The following is a 17,533-nucleotide window of genomic DNA, read 5'->3' as shown; positions in this document are numbered from 1 at the left end:
TAGGGAAAGAAAAGCTTTGTCAACAAATGACACTAAAATAAACTGGATATCAATATGGGAAAAAAATGAACCTTAAACTCTACCTCACATCATACATAAAAATCAATTTGAAATGATCAAAGACTTAAATGTAAAAGCTAAAACTATTAAGCCTCTAAAATAACATGTAGGAAAGTATATTCATGACCTTGGGTTAGGCAAAGATTTCCTAAATAGGACACAAAAAGTACTGTCCATAAAATAAAACCCTGATATAGCATATTTTATCAAAATTTAAAACTCTCATCAAAAGACATTATTGAGAAAATGCACAATCTAGTCAGAGAGACAAAATATTTATATATATATGTGTGTGTGTGTGTGTGTGTGTGTGTGTGTGTGTGTGTGTGTGTGTGTGTGTGTGTGTGTATCTGACAAAGGACTTGTACTTCTAATGTGTACAAAGAATTCCTACAACTTAACAATAAAAACCAAACAACCCAATAAATAAAAAAGGGCAAAATATTTGAACAAACACTTCACAAAAGAAGATACAAGAATGGCTAATAAGCACATAAAATGCTGCTCAATATCATTAGTCATCAAAGAATTAAAAATTAAAACCAAAATGATACACCAGTACAAACCTACTATAATGGCTAGAATTTACAAAACAATACCAAGTGATGTCAAGGAGTAGAGCAACTGGAACTTTCAAACACTGTTGTGGGATTCTAAAATTGTATAACTACTCTGGAAACTGGTAATTTCTAATAAATTAAATATACACCTATCATATGAGCAGGAAGCTCCACTCTTAGGTATAAGAGAAATGAAAGCATGTGACCACAAGAGACTTTTTTTTCTTCCAGTTTTATTGAAATATAATTGGCATACAGCACTGTTTGGTGAACATCCATCATCTCATATAGATACAAAATAAAATAACAAAAAATTTTTTTCCTTGCGATGAGAACTCTTAGGATTTACTCTCTTAACAACTTCCATATATAACAATACAGCAGTGTTCATTATATTAATCATGTTGTACATCACATTCTTAGTATTTATTTATCTTTCTTACTGAAAGTTTGTACCTTTTGACCACCTTCATCCAAATACCCCACCTCCAACCCCTCACAAAAGTCTTTTGGAAAGATATTCTTAGCAACTTTATTTATAACAGTCAAAAAGTGTAAACAACTCCTGGAGATGGTGTGGAGAAAAGGTAACCCTCCTACACTGTTGGTGGGAATGTAAATTGGTGCAGCCACTATGGAGAATGGCATGGAGGTTCCTTAAGAAACTAAAAATAGAGTTGCCATATGCTCCACCAATCCCACTCCTGGGCATATACCCAGAGAAAATTCAAATTTGAAAAGATACATGCACCCCAGTATTCTTAGAAGCACTACTTACAATAGCCAAGACACAGAAGCAACCTAGGACAGATGAATGGATTAAGATGTGTTTGGGACTTCCCTGGTGGCACAGTGGTTGAGAATCCACCTGCCAATGCAGGGGACACGGATTCAAACCCTGGCCTGGGAAGATCCCACATGCCACAGAGCAACTAAGTCCATGTGCCACAGCTACTGAGCCTGGGCTCTAGGGCCCGCGAGCCACAACTACTGAAGCCCACGTGCCTAAAGCCTGGGTGGCGCAACAAGAGAAACCACTGCAGTGAGAAGCCAGCACACTGCAACGAAGAGTAGCCCCCGCTCACCACAACTAGAGGAAGCCCGTGTGCAGCAACAAAGACCCAATGCAAACCAAAATAAATAAATAAATTAATTAATTAAATTTAATTAAGAAGATGTGGTACGTAAATACAATAAATACAATGGAAAATTTCTCAGCCATAAAAAAGAATGAATAATGCTATGGACCTAGAGATTATCATACTAGGTGAAGTAAATCAGACAGAGAAAGACAAATATCATATGATACCACTTATATGTAGAATCTAAAAACAAAGATACAAATGAACTTATTTACAGAAACAGACTTGAAGACATAGAAAACACACTTACAGTTACGAAAGGGGAGGGGATAAATTTGGATTTGGGATTAACAGATACACACTCTATATACAAAAAAAACAACGAGGACCTACTCTATAGCACAGGGTAAACAACTCAAAGGTCCATCAACAAGATAATGCATAAGCAAACTGTGGTATATTCATAGAAAAACCACTCACAGCAATAAAAAGGAACAAACTACTGATCTATACTACAATATGGATAAATTTCAAAAGTATGCTGAACAAAAGAGTATACCGTATGGTTCCATTTATAAGAAGTTCAAGAACAGGAAAAGCTAATAAATGAGGAGGCAATAAGAAAAGTGTTTGACTCAGCCAGGGGTGGGGACAAGGGTGTAAGAATGACTGGCAAAGCGGTATGAGGGAACTTTCTGGAGAGTGAAAAATATTCTATATCTTCATGGAATGATGACAATGTGGGTGTGTATATCTGTCAAAACTCATCAGGCTATACATTTAAATTCTCTTAATTTTATGTTGTATAAATTGTACTGCAAAAGAAAAAGAAAAAAATGATCACTGGTGTATGGCTTGGGGAACCAGGAAAATGGTGATGTCATTTATTGAAAGGGTGAACAGGGATGAGCAGTTTGAGAAGAAAGTTCTGCTTTCAGTTTGAGGTGCCTGTGCAACATCCGAGAGGAGGTGTTGAGTATGGGTTGAATACAAGGATCTGGAGCTTAGGAGACAGATCTTGGCCGGAGATAAAAATATGGCAATCATTAGCACACAGATGGTTATTAATGCTATGAAAGTAATGACATCATTCTGGAAGACTGTGAGAATGAGAGAGAACAGAGCCTAGAACAGAATTCCGAGGAAAATCAATTTTTAACGGATTAGAAATAAAGAAATAAAAGCTGCAAAAAATTCTGACCCAGAATTCCAGAGAAGTAGAAGGACAGCTGGGAGAGGTGGTGTTACAGCAGTCAAAGGAACAGAATGTCTCAAGGAAGTAATAATCACTGTCATAAAATCAAGTAACCTGAAGCCTAGATAGTATCTACAGATTTAGCAACAAGGACTTGATTAAAACTGTTTCAAATCTTTTCACCTCTCTCTATAACTACTGCCACCATCATCTTCTATCTAACCAGTAGCCTCCTAACTGGTTTCTAAGCTTCAACTCTTGCTCTTCTCAATTCCAATCTCTACTCAGTACCACAGGTAACCCTGTTCATCATTTGGTCAGTACTAATTGTAGCTTATCTGCCCGGTCTCCAGAATGCCTGCCTTATTATAGAGCTGTGTCCATAGTCTGATATCACCTACATCACTATGCCTGTTGCAACATGTCAACAATCTTTCTAGACTGGGAAAGATAATATAAAAACTAAAGACTTTGTCCTACCAGCAACACAGTCCAGTACTCCAGGTTTCTCTTCTCACAGGCTAAGAGAGATAGTAAACAAGTTCTCTTTACATTGCAAAGTCTCTAATACATGTCTGCGATTAAATTCCCTTAGAGACAACTATAGAAATATCACAATCTACAAACTTATAATTTAAAAGACTAGTGTTGTATAATATAGCTAGGCCTAACCACTTTAGCTTTCTTCATCTCTGATTGATAGACATGAAATGTTTTTACTCTAGGCTCTAAATAATAGCTAGTGTTAATAGCTAGTATTTGATTATCTATACAACGCCTTTCATTAGGTAATACATCTAAAGGTAGTTAACAGGACTTTCCTGGTGGCGCAGTGGTTAAGAATCTGCCTGCGAATGCAAGGAACACGAGTTTGAGCCCTGGTCCGGGAAGATCCCACATGCCGTGGAGTAACTAAGCCCGTGTGCCACAACTACTGAGCCTGCACTCTACAGCCCGCAAGCCACAACTACTGAGCCCACGTGCCACAACTTCTGAAGCCCGTGCACCTAGAGCCCGTGCTCCGCAACAAGAGAAGCCACCACAATGAGAAGCCCGTGCACCGCAAGGAAGAGTAGCCCTTGCTCACTGCACCTAGAGAAAATCTGCGCACAGCAACGTAGACCCAACCCAGCCAAAAATAAATAAATAAATAAAGTATTAAATTATTTTTTAAAAAATTAAATAAAGGTAGTTAACATATATGTACTTCTAGTCATGTTTATACTACCTTCCATCAATGATAAAAGGATTTTTCTGGTGACTGAAAAGGCTATGACCTATAATTTTTTCCACACTAAATACAATTTTCAATATATGTTTTTAGAATTCTAGTCAAATAAATCTAGACACCACAATAGTCATGAGCTCCAAACTTCTGACCTAAAGAAACCACAAAATAATACATGAGTATTGTCTTAAGCCACTAAATTTCTATCCATCGATAGAAAACTAATACTCTCTTCCAATCCAAATCTTGACTACCTTGCTTTCAAGGCCAGCTCAAATATCATCTCTTCATTATTTCATTTACAGAGCACATTATCACATTAGTCAAGATAATATCTGCACTTTATAAATCTTTAGTCTAATCCTTTATCTGATAATAATCAACACACATTTTAATTTATTCATTCATCCTATCTTCACACTGAGCACTTTCCATGTTGCTAATACTGAGCCTGGTGTTGAGAGAAAAGTCATTGGAGACAGTCTATCTCTCCAGAAACAGACAATTTATTTACATATTCATGCAACAAACACTTAAGTGCCTAAATGCCTTAACACAGTGAGCCCATGCCCTGTGTCAGGTAACGGAAATACAGAGATCAGAGATCTACATCTTATATTCATAAATGCACAAACATTGTGGAGAAATGGGTGTGTAAAAATTTATAATAGTGTAATACTATGATAGAGGTACATATAGGGTAATAGCTGAGCATAAAGGAGGGACTTCTATTTTAGGGGTAGTATCAAGTGGAAGTAAAGTCTTCTAGGAAGAAGTAAAAACTAAGCTGATATTAAAAGTAAGAGTAGAACTAACTAGGTAAAAAAGAAGAAAGATATTTCAGACAAAAGGAGAAGCACAAAAACAGAGAAAAAAGACTGTACAACATTTTCAAGAACTGCAAGCCTTTAGCAAGGCTGGAGCACAGGAGCACAAGGCTCCAGCAAGGCTGGAGCATCTTCTCATATGCAAGAGGATGGCAAGAGATGAGGGTGTAAAGGTAGACAGAGGTCAGATTATGAAGACTTAGTATATCAGGCTAAGGAGTTTTATTCCCAAGGTAATGGGATAAAGTTTGAAGTGGGAGACCTGACCGAACATAAGTTTTAAATTTAAGACTATTTGGGCTGCAGTGTGAAAAGACTAGGGTACTTCCCAGTACAAAATGACCCAGAAATTCCTTTTTGGAAGAGGAAAAATTCAAGTAGAAGTCCAGAAATAGATAATATTTGATAAGGCTACCCCTGAGTTGTGTGGTCCTCCTCAATAACCCTGGGAGGATGGCTCTGTCTAGAGTTCACGTCATGCTCTGATCATCTGTTTACTGCCTCTCTCCAGCACTAATTCCATACTCCTTGAAAACCTAGAGCTATATCTTATTAGTGTTTATGCTCTTGAGCTTCCCCACAGTTCTGGTACAGACCTTCAGTACACACACAGCTTCCCTTCCACCCTTCAGGAGTAGGGAGGGGCCTATCTCACCCTTCCTCTTAGACCTTGAAAGCACAGTAGATGATAAATAACAGATGACTATTTTAAGATTTCTTCTGATTCTGTTTTCCTCAGATTCTATGAAATACTTGTTGACTGATAAATTTACTCATGTTTTCTTATAAGTGTATCAAGCATAGAAAAATTCCTGGAAAACTGCCTTGAGAAAGTTTTTTTAAAGTTTGCAAATCACATTAATATTAAAGTACAAATTTATGATTGTCGAAATCCCTCTTACAGAGTGATTTTTATAAATGAACATAGCGATTCAGATGGGTCTGCTGGGAAGATCTATTACTTCTCATTCTAGATACTACATGTCTGTCAACAGAGCCTGATTTTTTTCTGAGAGTCACATTCCACTGATTATTAACACTGACTTGACTACTGACTAAAGGTTCTACGTCTTTTTTTCACTCAGGCTGTGTCCATGTGTCAAGCCTTCCTCTTCTTATACAATTGGTTTGGGAACTTAATTTATCCCAGTTAAATTCCAACTTGAAATTAAAGATGGGCTGAATATATATTCTACCTTTCCAGTCCCCAGAGATCATCTTATATACTGATTCTGTTATACAAAGTAATCACCATCTCTAGAAGCTCCACACTATCATTTCATTAGCTTTCTAAGTTTTTAAGCTTTGCATAAGTTTCTATACCTTTGTTCTAATGCTTAGACTGTAATATCGTAAAGGGTAGAACTATGTCTCCCTTGTTTGCCATTATATCCCCAGCGTATTGCACAGTTTCCAACATGCAGTACTCAATAAACATATGGCGAGTAAATAACTGAATGAATGAACATGTTGAACAAGACTAGATAAAAAAACAGAGCCCTATGCCATGCCATTAGAAATTTCCCTCTAGGCTGGTAAGTTATTAAGCAGTTATAAATCTTCCTATCTTTACTATCATCTAGCTTATCCTTCTTATCTTGCTCCCCAAGCTTTCAGTCATAGCTTGTCAAAGACCTTACTAGAGTTATTATCTGGATCTACAAATCTACTTACCCTTTCAAAATGGACACATCAGTCTGAGATAACTTGTTCTTGGGAAAGGCTTATTAAGGCGAAGGGATTTAAGCTTCAATTTGAAGGAAGGGTACGATTCTGACAATTGTATGCAAGAGAATAGTCATTTAGGGTATTGGGAATAGCTTTTCAAAGTCATTAAGGGAGCAGAGTGCCTTGCATGTTCAAAATAGGAAGTAGGTAGTGTGCTAAAGCAAAGGGCACATGAGAGAATGTCATTGAATCTGGGAAGGTTGATCAGAGCCAAACTGCTGTGGATTTGGAATGCCTGAGAAATCTTTTGTAACTTCATAGCACCTACAGCAATCTTGGACACATGGGAATCACTCAAATACCTGTTGACGGGTTTACTAAATATGACAGTTTCCCAAAAGACCAGAAGTCTACCCTAAAGCCTGCTTCTACATTCCTCTGTCTAGACCATGCACATAGTTGAGAAGAATACACAGTATCATGGTAATGGCATCAAATAAGACAGAACACTACTGCTACTTATGAAATTGAGGAGACAGCAGGTGGTGTGAAAGCATGTGATGATGAATGTGTCAGGTCTAACCAAGATGTGTCCTCAAAAGCTAACAAACAGGGCTTCCCTGGTGGCGCAGTGGTTGAGAGTCTGCCTGCCGATGCAGGGGACACGGGTTCGTGTCCCAGTCCGGGAAGATCCCACATGCCGCGGAGTGGCTAGGCCCGTGAGCCATGCCTGCTGAGCCTGCACTTCCGGAGCCTGTGCTCCGCAACGGGGAAGCCACAACAGTGAGAGGCCGGCGTACCGCAAAAAAAAAAAAAAAAAACGGCGTACCCCAAAAAAAAAAAAAAAAAAAGCTAACAAACAGCACTGAGGAAGCAAAAGTTATAAAACGATAATCAACTCTTTGAATTTCCAATTTACATTTCAAAAACTCACTTCAGGCAAGAAGAACCACAGTTGGCATAAGAGTAGGATAAATCATTCTCAGATTTTTTCATAATACCATCCGTGTGCTAAAATGCAAGTTTAATTTAAAATATATTCATTGTACAATAAACATACTTGAGGAAGTACATAAAAAGTACTTCAGAATTAGAAACAAGAAAGAGTACAAACTAGGATATGGGCAAGGTTTTAAAACTTAAAAGTAATACTATACATGACTTCATGCCAATAAACTAAAAAGAACAGAAAAAGTAAATGATTTTCTAGAAAACTATTAATTACCAAGTTTTCTCAACAAGAGATTAAAAACCTGAGTAGATTAATAACCACAAAGAAATCAGAAAGGTAACCAAAGGGTAAAACCTTGTGGGGGAAGAGGGACTGCAGGCCCTGATCATTTTATAGGTGAGAGCTACCACCTAAATCTAAATTACATAAATTGTCTTAAATCATGAGAAAATATAGACAGCTTCTCAATTCATTTTAGGCTAGTGTAACCCTTATGAGTTTTGATTTGAACCTGAACAGCACACACAAAAATAAAACTACATGTCTGCTTCACTTATAAAAAACTGCAAAATACAAAATATTAGCAAATCTAAGGCAGTGCTGTATTAATAAATACATCATAAGCAAGTAAAATTTATCGCAGGATTATACAGATGGTTCAACATCATTTAACATCAAGTCTGTGTAATTCACTGCACTAATAGAACAAAGGAGAAACACTAAACTTGTTCATGAGAAAAATCCTTAGTTATACTAGGCATAGAAACTTTCTTGCTTGATAAGAGGAATCTATCAGAAAACTCCAACTTATATCATAATGAATGGTGAAATGTCAGAATATCAAGGATGCCCTCTGTGGCAAACTGAATTTTCCATATATGACCACAATAATATCTCCCATCCTAGATGGTCTTCTGCAGTGTGGACTTAATATTTCCCCACCAAGAGGCAGAATCTATTTCTCTACTCCTTGAATCTGGGCAGGCTCTGTGACTGCTTCGACAAATAGAACATGGCAGGAGTGACCCTGTGCTAGTTTTAGGGACAGCCCTTAACTTCTACTTCCTCTCTCTAAACACTCACTCTGGGGCAAACCAGGCTCCATGTAAGAAATCCAACTACCCTGAGAATGCCATATGTGAGGAAGCTGGCCATATAGAGAAGTATTTGGAGATAGAGATGGCTGGCCAGTCTTCACTGTTCTAGCCATCCCAGCTGAGGCACCAAACATGTCAGCGAAGAAGCATCCATATGCCCAACCCAGTTGAATCTTCAGACGACTCCAGCCACAGCTGCCATCTGATTACAACTACTTGAAAGGCCCCAAGGGAAAACAACCAAGCTAAGCTTAAAGACATCCCACAGAACTGTAAGGATCTGAGGATAATTGTTGTTTTCAACTACTAAGTTTGGGAATGACTCGCTATGTAATACTAGAATACTCACTGTGAAGGACTTAGCCAATATAATAAGGTAGTAAAACAAGACAAACACACTTAGAAAATAGGAGACAAAACTGTCACCATTTACAAATGGTATTATGATTTACATAATATACCCTAGAGAGTCTTTAAAAACTATTAGAATAAAAGACTTCAGTAAAGTAACTGGATGCAAAAATCAGCATGCATAATCTAGAATGCCTCTAATTTCAACAGTTTCTCCATTAACCTTGCATGACATACTGAACAGACTAATAATTTCAATTGGTGGAATCATTGTACCAGTGCAGTATAAAATATAATTGCATTACCACAAATGCACTGTTTGGCTTTGCTTTTGGCTCACGCCCATAGACTGTATCTTTAACCCTGGTCAACCAGCTTGTAAATCTGAATGCTTGATCGCAAGAAAGATGGGGCAAGAAGAATGTGTATTTGAAGTAGCATATATTCATTCTGACTACTGTTTAAATCTCATCACTCTCAGGCCTCATTAAAAATAATCCACTGCCTCCATACAACCTATCCCACCAAAATAACACTTCTGAGTGTGAATTTCACTGTCCTGCACTCAGTACAATTTCAAGATGCCCCTTCTACTCCAGGAGTTTCTTCCTAGTATATTTACCTCCTCCTCCATCCTTATTGTATGCTCATATACCTCTCTATGGACCCTCAAAACTCTTCTAATCCAAAAGTTTTCTTTATCCTTCCCTGAAGGCTTCAGGGAAATCACATTGGCATCTCCTTCTCTGAATCTGTTTTAATGCTCACAGAAAAAAGAATACTAAGTATCATGTACATTATTTCATTCAGTAAGCATATGTACCATGAAGTTTAGCACTTGCTTTCTTCTCAGACCCTCTCCCTCACTGTGCCTAAACTAACAAAGGATTGCACACTTAGCAAGTATTTAATATATACTTGATGATTTTTGAAATATATTTTTAAATTATGATTTGAATAATATTCTTCAACTAATCGGCTTTCATAAGAACAGCATTTAAAAAGAAATTACTAATTTGGTTAAATCCCCCTGTTTTTAACTGAGGTATAAGTGACATAACGTTATGTTGGTTTCAAGTGTATAGCATAATGATTCCATATTTTGCAAATGATTACCACAATAAGTCCAGTTAACACCACCTATAGTTACACATTTCTTCTTTTCTCATGTTGAAAATTTTGAAGATCCACACTCCCCTACCTACTTTCAAATATGCAATACAGTATTATTAACTATAGCCACTGGCTAAATCTTAACAGAAAATGGTGCCAGGGAGCCATGAAAAAAGACATGAATTTGTAAACCTTGGAGAGAGATTCTGCCTATTAAGATTTTTTTTTGGATCTTGTCAGACACTCGCAGAAAAGTTCTAACTTCCAGGGAAATTAATAATAAAGATATGGAGAAGCATATTAACAATCTGAACAGAAGGATTTGGTTTCAGCCACGTTCTATGGGTTTATACAGATAACAAAAGCAAAGTTAGAAAGGCATATTTATGAAGTTTACTCCTGAATGTAAATCAGTGAATATGCTTCTTTCACTGAGAAAAACTTCCTACAAAAAAATACAGCTGTGCTTAATGTGTTTAATGACAGCTGAAAACATTTTGGCTCAAACTCATTTTGTTAATAGAAGGGTAATAACAAGCAGTTCACACTGACACACTATCCATAGATGACCTGATAATTCATTATCAGAGTGTACATCAGAATTATGCGAGATGCTATTTTTTACAATATGTAATGACTCATTCCTGAAACCTTTCAATCAGAACCTAGAATTAAAATGGTAATTATCGGGCTTCCCTGGTGGCGCAGTGGTTGAGTCCACCTGCCAATGCAGGGGACGTGAGTTCGTGCCCCGGTCTGGGAGGATCCCACGTGCCGCACAGCGGCTGGGCCCGTGAGCCATGGCCGCTGGGTCTGCAGCGTCCGGAGCCCGTGCTCCGTGGCGGGAGAGGCCACAACAGTGAGAGGCCCGTGAACCACAAAAAAAAAAAAAAAAAAAATAGCATTCTCTCTCCTCTCACAGACCTTGCAATGTAGCAGCGAGATGGATGAACTGTATTAGAGGGTGGACACAGCTGATGGGATTATGGGGAGTCATTCCAGAACAGGTTAACTGAATTGGACCTGAAGGAAAAATATTTCTGTTTTCTCCTCTTTTGCTGAACCAGGCTAGCCCAGTTTGTTGCCTACTCTGCTCAACATTATAATCCCAGGCACCAGAGCACATCAACATGAGCAGATGCCCAGTCTCCAATCTGAACATTTAGTATCCTTATCAGTAGTGATAGTAGTAATTGATTTCATCAGTTGTGCTCTGCAACGGGAGAGGCCACGACAGTTAGAGGCCCGCGTACCGCAAAAAAAAAAAAAAAAAAAAAAATTCCACAAAAAAAAAAAAAAAAAAAAAAAGGTAATTATCAACATGCAAATATATATAATAAAGTCATAGGATTTTTTAAAAGTACAATTTTTACAAAAATTAATGAATATTGTCTATTTGTGGAACTACAATAGGCAATTTGATAACCTTGCATTTTATAAATATAATAGGTAGCATAGCATAGTGATTGTGTAGCTGGCAAGTGAGAAAAAAACAATATATTCTTCAAAGGTTTATTCTGAGGATTAATACTTATAAAGCGTCTATGTTTTTATCATTTGAAAAGTACTCAAATATTAGCTATGATTCTAATTATTATTATCTTCTTTAAGCCTATATATTTATTCCAGCAAGAATGCCACTATGCAAAGCATTTTGGGGAGTTGCCCACAAAACTTGTGGTATAATCTCTGGGTATCTTCAATAATGGCAAATCTCTATCTCTGCTGGAAGACTTGATAACTGAGAAATCATCAAAATTAATCTGGGCCAAACTTGTGAATTAGATGGGCAACCAGGCTGGGTAATCACCTTTTAAGTAAAATTAAAATGTGGTGCTATAAGTAAAGCGATTAAATGTTGTTAGTTCTAGAAATACAGCTGACCCTGTGCAACCCTGAACAACAGGGGGTTTCAACTGTGCAGGTCCACTTACATTGCATTTTTTTCAATAAATATATTGGAAAATCTTTTGGAGATCTGTGACAATTTGAAAAAACTCAGACGAACTATGTAGCCTAGAAATATATATGTTTTTATGTCTGTATATGTATGTGTAGGGATTATATAAGGATGCATTACTATAGTGAAAAGGACATTCAGCTGGAAGCTAAAAGATCTGGTTCGAATTCAGTTCTACCAATTTAAGCGCTATGATTTGGAGGATATTATATAACCTCTCTAATCATCTCTAAGCTCTGAGTTCTCTATGGAAGGGGATTAGATCATATTAATCTTTTTAACTTCCATTCTACTGTGCCTGGGCCATAGTAGGCTTTCTGTAAATTTGGCTCAGTTCAAATTTGAATGAGAACAAAGGGAGGTAAAGAAAATGATACAGAGGTAGCAAGGTAAGGTCCACACCTTGTATTTAAGTGCAGTATAAAGTCATTTTTTACCCTGAAATTACTAAAATGGTCTTCAGGACATCAAAATCCTTAGGACCAGCCTACCTTATTCTACTTCTGGCCAAGATAGGGTAACAGAGACTAGATTTACTCTCCCACCTAAAACTACTAGAATAAAAACTAAGAATACATGTGAAACAGCGGTCTCAAGTAACCCATCAGGTAACAAAGGACAATAATACTTGAGAGTGAAGAAACATATAAGGTGAGCCCTATGACTGCCCCAAACTTACTGCCTGGAGAAAGTTAAAAGACCAAAGCACAGGGAGGGATATCCCAACGAGTACAGAGGTCTACCAGAGTTAAGGAGAAAACTGAAAGTCCAGGGGAAACCACAAATTCTACAGTTCTCTCAGCACAAAGTACTAGAGAGAGAGCACAAACAGAAAACTCCAAAATCTGCAGAGTCATACTCAAGTATTCAGCTGTGTGCTGATCAGTGAATCACCTGAGGAAACTACTCAAGGCCACAGGGGGGGAAAAAAAAATCCACCTGAAAGGACTAGAAAAAAAGAAAGCAGAGACTGCACAGGGCCAGGAATAGTGCCTATTCCTTCTAGACAGGGTATAGCCCATAATTCATGGGCCATATAATAAAGTATTGAGAAGAGTTTGTGGATAAAATTAACCCTAGAATAAATGCTGTTTTAGTCCAGCCTTACAAAGCTTAAAAGCAAGATCTGAAAGGATGAAAATTTTTCGAAGTAACAGAACTATATCTCAGAATAAACCCCAAGAATATTTAGAGGACTACAAAAATACCCCACAAACAAAATTTACAATGTCTGGCATCCAACCAAAAATTACCATACACGCAAAGAAGCAAGAAAACAGAACCCAAAATGAGTAGCAAAATCAATCAAAACTGGCCCAGAATTAACAGAGATGATATAATTAGTACAAGGCCATTAAAACAGTTATTACAACTGTAATTCATATGTTCAAAAGCTAGACAGAAAAGATTGAACATGTTAGAGACAGAAAAAATTTTAAAGACCCAAATTGAACTTCTAGAGAGGAAAACTACAATGTTTGAAAAGAAAAAAAAATTAGTGGATGAACAAATTAGACATTACAGAAGAAAAGACACCTGAAGATACGCTAAATGTCTATGGACATTTGAATAGGAAATATTCAAAAGAAGAAAGAAATAAGACTAAAACAAAAACAAAACAAAGCACCAGTGAGTGGCGGAACAGCTTAACAAGACCCAATATACATGTGAATTGTAGTGCAAGGAAAAAACAGTAGAGAAAGAGACAGAAAAAAATATTTTAAAAATTAATGACTGAAAATTTTCCAAATTTGATGAATACTAGGAACCCACAGATCCAAGAATCCCCAACAAGTTCCAACGATAAGAAGCACAAAGAAAACTATACCAAGGAACATCATAATCAAATTGCTCAAACAATATTAAAGGAAATCTTAACAGCAGCCTAAGAAAATGACATAAAGGGGAACAAATACAAGAATGACAGATTTCACATCAGAAACAGTGCAAGCTAGAAGACAGCAGAGTAACATCTTTAAAGAATTAAAAGAAAAAAACTTAACCCAGATTTCCACACTCAGTGAAACTATCTTTCAAAAACCAAGATGGTATAAAGACATTTTCAGACATGCAAAAGGTGAAACAGTTCAATTACCAGCACAAATGCATCAATAAGAAATGCAAAAGGACATACTTCAGGCATAAGGAAAATGATACCAGATGGAAATGTGGATCTACATTTGGGAATGAACAGCATCAGAAATAATAACTATGTCGGCAAACATAGACTGTTATTATTATTTAAATCTTTTTAGTGACTTCCTTGGTGGTCCAGTGGGTAAGACTCAGCACTCCCAAGGCAGGGGGTCCGGGTTCAATCCCTGGTTGGGGAACTAGATCCTGCATGCATGCCGCAACTAAGAAGCCCACATGCCGCAAATAAAGATCCCGTGTGCCGCAACTAAGAACCGGCGCAGCCCAAATAAATAAATAAATAAATAAATAAATCTTTTTAAGTTAATCAACTGTTTAAAGCACAAATAATAAGAAAGTATTATGGAGTTTATTACATATGTAGAAGTAAAATATATGACAACAGCAACAAAAAGGCTGGTAAGAGAAAAATGTAGGTCACTGATGTGAAGTACTTATACTGTCTGTGGCATAGCATACCATCAGTTGAAGATGTACATTACAAGCCTTAAAACAACTACCAGAATAACAAAAACAAATAACTGTAGCTAATAAGCCAACAAAGGAAATAAAGTCCCAAAATAAACAGATAAAGAGAGAAAGGGAACAAGAATAGATGGGACAAATTGAGTACAAAAAAGCAAGACAGATTTAAACTCAACAATAGCAGTAATTAATGTAATTTAAAAATAGTCCAAATATACCAATTAAAAGGTAAAAACTCTCATACTGGATAAAAAAGCAAGGCAACTTCATGATATCTCCAAGGAACTCCCTTTAAATATAAAAAATGTAAAAAGGGTTAAAATATAAAAAGTAAATAAGGAAAAGATGCACCATGCTAACACTTTTCAAAAGAAAGATGTGGCTATATGGCTATATTACTATTATACAAAGTTGACTTCAGAGAGAAGAATATTACCAGGATTACAGAGGCAATATCATAATGATAAAGTCAATGTGTCAAGAGGACATAATAATTCTAAATGTTTATGCACCTAATAACAGTGTGAAAATGCATGAGCAAGATGTGATAAAACTGGGCTTCCCTGGTGACACAGTGGTTGAGAGTCCGCCTGTCGAGGCAGGGGACACGGGTTCGTGCCCCGGTCCGGGAGGATCCCACATGCCGCGCAGCGGCTGGGCCCATGAGCCATGGCCGCTGGGCCTGCGCGTCCGGAGCCTGTGCTCCGCAACGGGAGGGGCCGCAACAGTGAGAGGCCCGCGTACCGCAAAAAAAAAAAAAAAGTGATAAAATTGTTAAGGTGAAACAGACAAATCCACAATTATAACAGGATATTTTAACACCCCTCTTTGAATAATAGAAGAAACAGAAATTAAGTAAGGATATAGAACATTTGAACATATAGAACATTCCACTCAACAACAGCAGGATATATATTCTTTTCAAATGCACATGAAATGTTTAACATTAAAGAACATATTCTGAACCATAACACAAGTCTCAATAAATTTAAAAGGAGTCAAGCCATACAATGTTAACTTCTCTCATCACAATGGAATTTAATTAGATATCAATTTTTTTTAACCTGGAAAATATGCAAATATGTGAAAACCAAGTAACAAACTTCTAAATAACTCATGAGTCAAAGAAAAAAATCAAGAGGAAAATTAGGAAGTATTTTTAAATGAATGAAAATGAAAACAGAATACATCAAAATGCATGAAAAGCAGCTAACTTCCTCCTTAGAAATTTATAGTACTAAAACTATGTGTTAGAAAACAAGAAAGCCTCAAATTAATGACCTCAGCTTTCATCATTAAAAAAAAGAAAAAAGAAAAACCTAGAAGAAGGGCAAATTAAACTCAAAGATAACAGGAGAAGGGAAATAATAAATTCAGAACTGATATCAATGAAACAGAAAACAAAATGGAGACAAATTAATGATACCACAGGCTGTTTCTTTGAGACGATCGATAATATTGGTAAACCTACAGCTAGACTAACCAGGGAAAAAAAAGGAAGACTTAAATTACCAGTAGTAGGAATAGGAAAAGTAATAGCACTACAGATTATATATATATTAAATTTTACCACTTAGACAAAATGGACAAGTTCCTTGAAAGACATAAACTACCAAGACTCACTCAAGAAGAAATAGATAACCTGCATAGTCCTATATCTAAACAAATTTTAGTTAAAATCTTTCTAAAAAGAAAATTTCAGGCCCAGATGGCTTTACTGTGAATTCTACAAAACACGTAAAGAAGAAAGAATACCAATTCAACGTAATTTCTTCCAGAAAACTGAAGAGGAAATATTTCTCAATTCATTATATGATCCAGAGTGACCAACTGCTGATGGACATTTGGATTGTTTCCACTTTTTGGCTAATGCAAATAAAGATCTTAAGAACATTTGTTTACAAAGCTTTATTTGGACATACGCTTTCATTTCTCTTGAATAAATATCTAGGAGTAGAATGGCTGAGTCATAACGGTAGGCACATGTATTGTGGAATATCCACACAATGGAATACAACTTAATAACAAAAATAAATGAACTATATTGATACACACGAAATAATTCTCTTGAGCTACAGAAAGCAAACAAAAATAGGACACATACTATATGATTCTATTTATTTAAAATTCTAGAAAATTCAAACTAATCAATGGCAACAAAAAGCATATTAGTGGTTGCCTGGAGATGGGGAGAGAATGAGTGGGTAGGAGGGATTACCAAGGACATGAGGAAACTTAGAGCTGTTGGATATGTTCATTGTCTTAATTTTGGTGATAGTTTCATGGATGTTTGCATATCAAAACTTTTCAAATTGTACACCTCAACTATATGAAGTTCACATGTCAAGTATACCTTAATAAAGCTGTGTTTTAAACAGTCCTTAGGGGACCTCCCTGGCGGTCCAGTGGTTAAGACTGCACGCTTCCACTGCAGGGGACACAGGTTTCCACTGCAGGGGACATGGGTTCGATCCCTGGTCAGGGAACTAAGATCCTACATGCCAGTCGACGTTGACAAAAAATTAAAAAAAAAAAAATGTCCTTAGCATCAGAGCTCAAGAACCTTCATCTGCATTAATTCTTACAATAGGTACACAGCTAGCCCTTGGGCAGAGATATTACGGTACTTTCCTAAAAACTACAGTGAAAAATTCACCAAGTATTTATTAGACACACTCAAACATTAGCATCCACTCATTCCTTCAACCAATATTTTTTCAGAACCTAAAATGCAGAACAGTGCTGAGTTAGATGTTAAGAGTACAAAGATGAATTAGATCTGAGTTTTCCAACAACCTCTTTTAAAAGATTTAATTAAAGT

The 17,533-nt window shown here is 36.7% G+C and overlaps 1 protein-coding gene across 2 annotated transcripts in view; it reads right to left on the bottom strand.

Annotated features, from left to right (window-relative positions):
- UVRAG (UV radiation resistance associated) overlaps window positions 1-17,533 on the bottom strand; it is a 315,389-nt gene that overhangs the window by 185,554 nt on the left and 112,302 nt on the right. The gene's annotated exons all lie outside the window — the stretch shown is intronic.

This window comes from Lipotes vexillifer, unplaced genomic scaffold (assembly GCF_000442215.2).
Source record: "Lipotes vexillifer unplaced genomic scaffold, Lipotes_vexillifer_v1.1 scaffold1693, whole genome shotgun sequence".
NCBI lineage: Eukaryota > Metazoa > Chordata > Mammalia > Artiodactyla > Lipotidae > Lipotes > Lipotes vexillifer.
The sequence above is the reverse complement of the archived record's forward strand: the minus strand, read 5'-3'. Positions and strand labels throughout refer to the sequence as shown.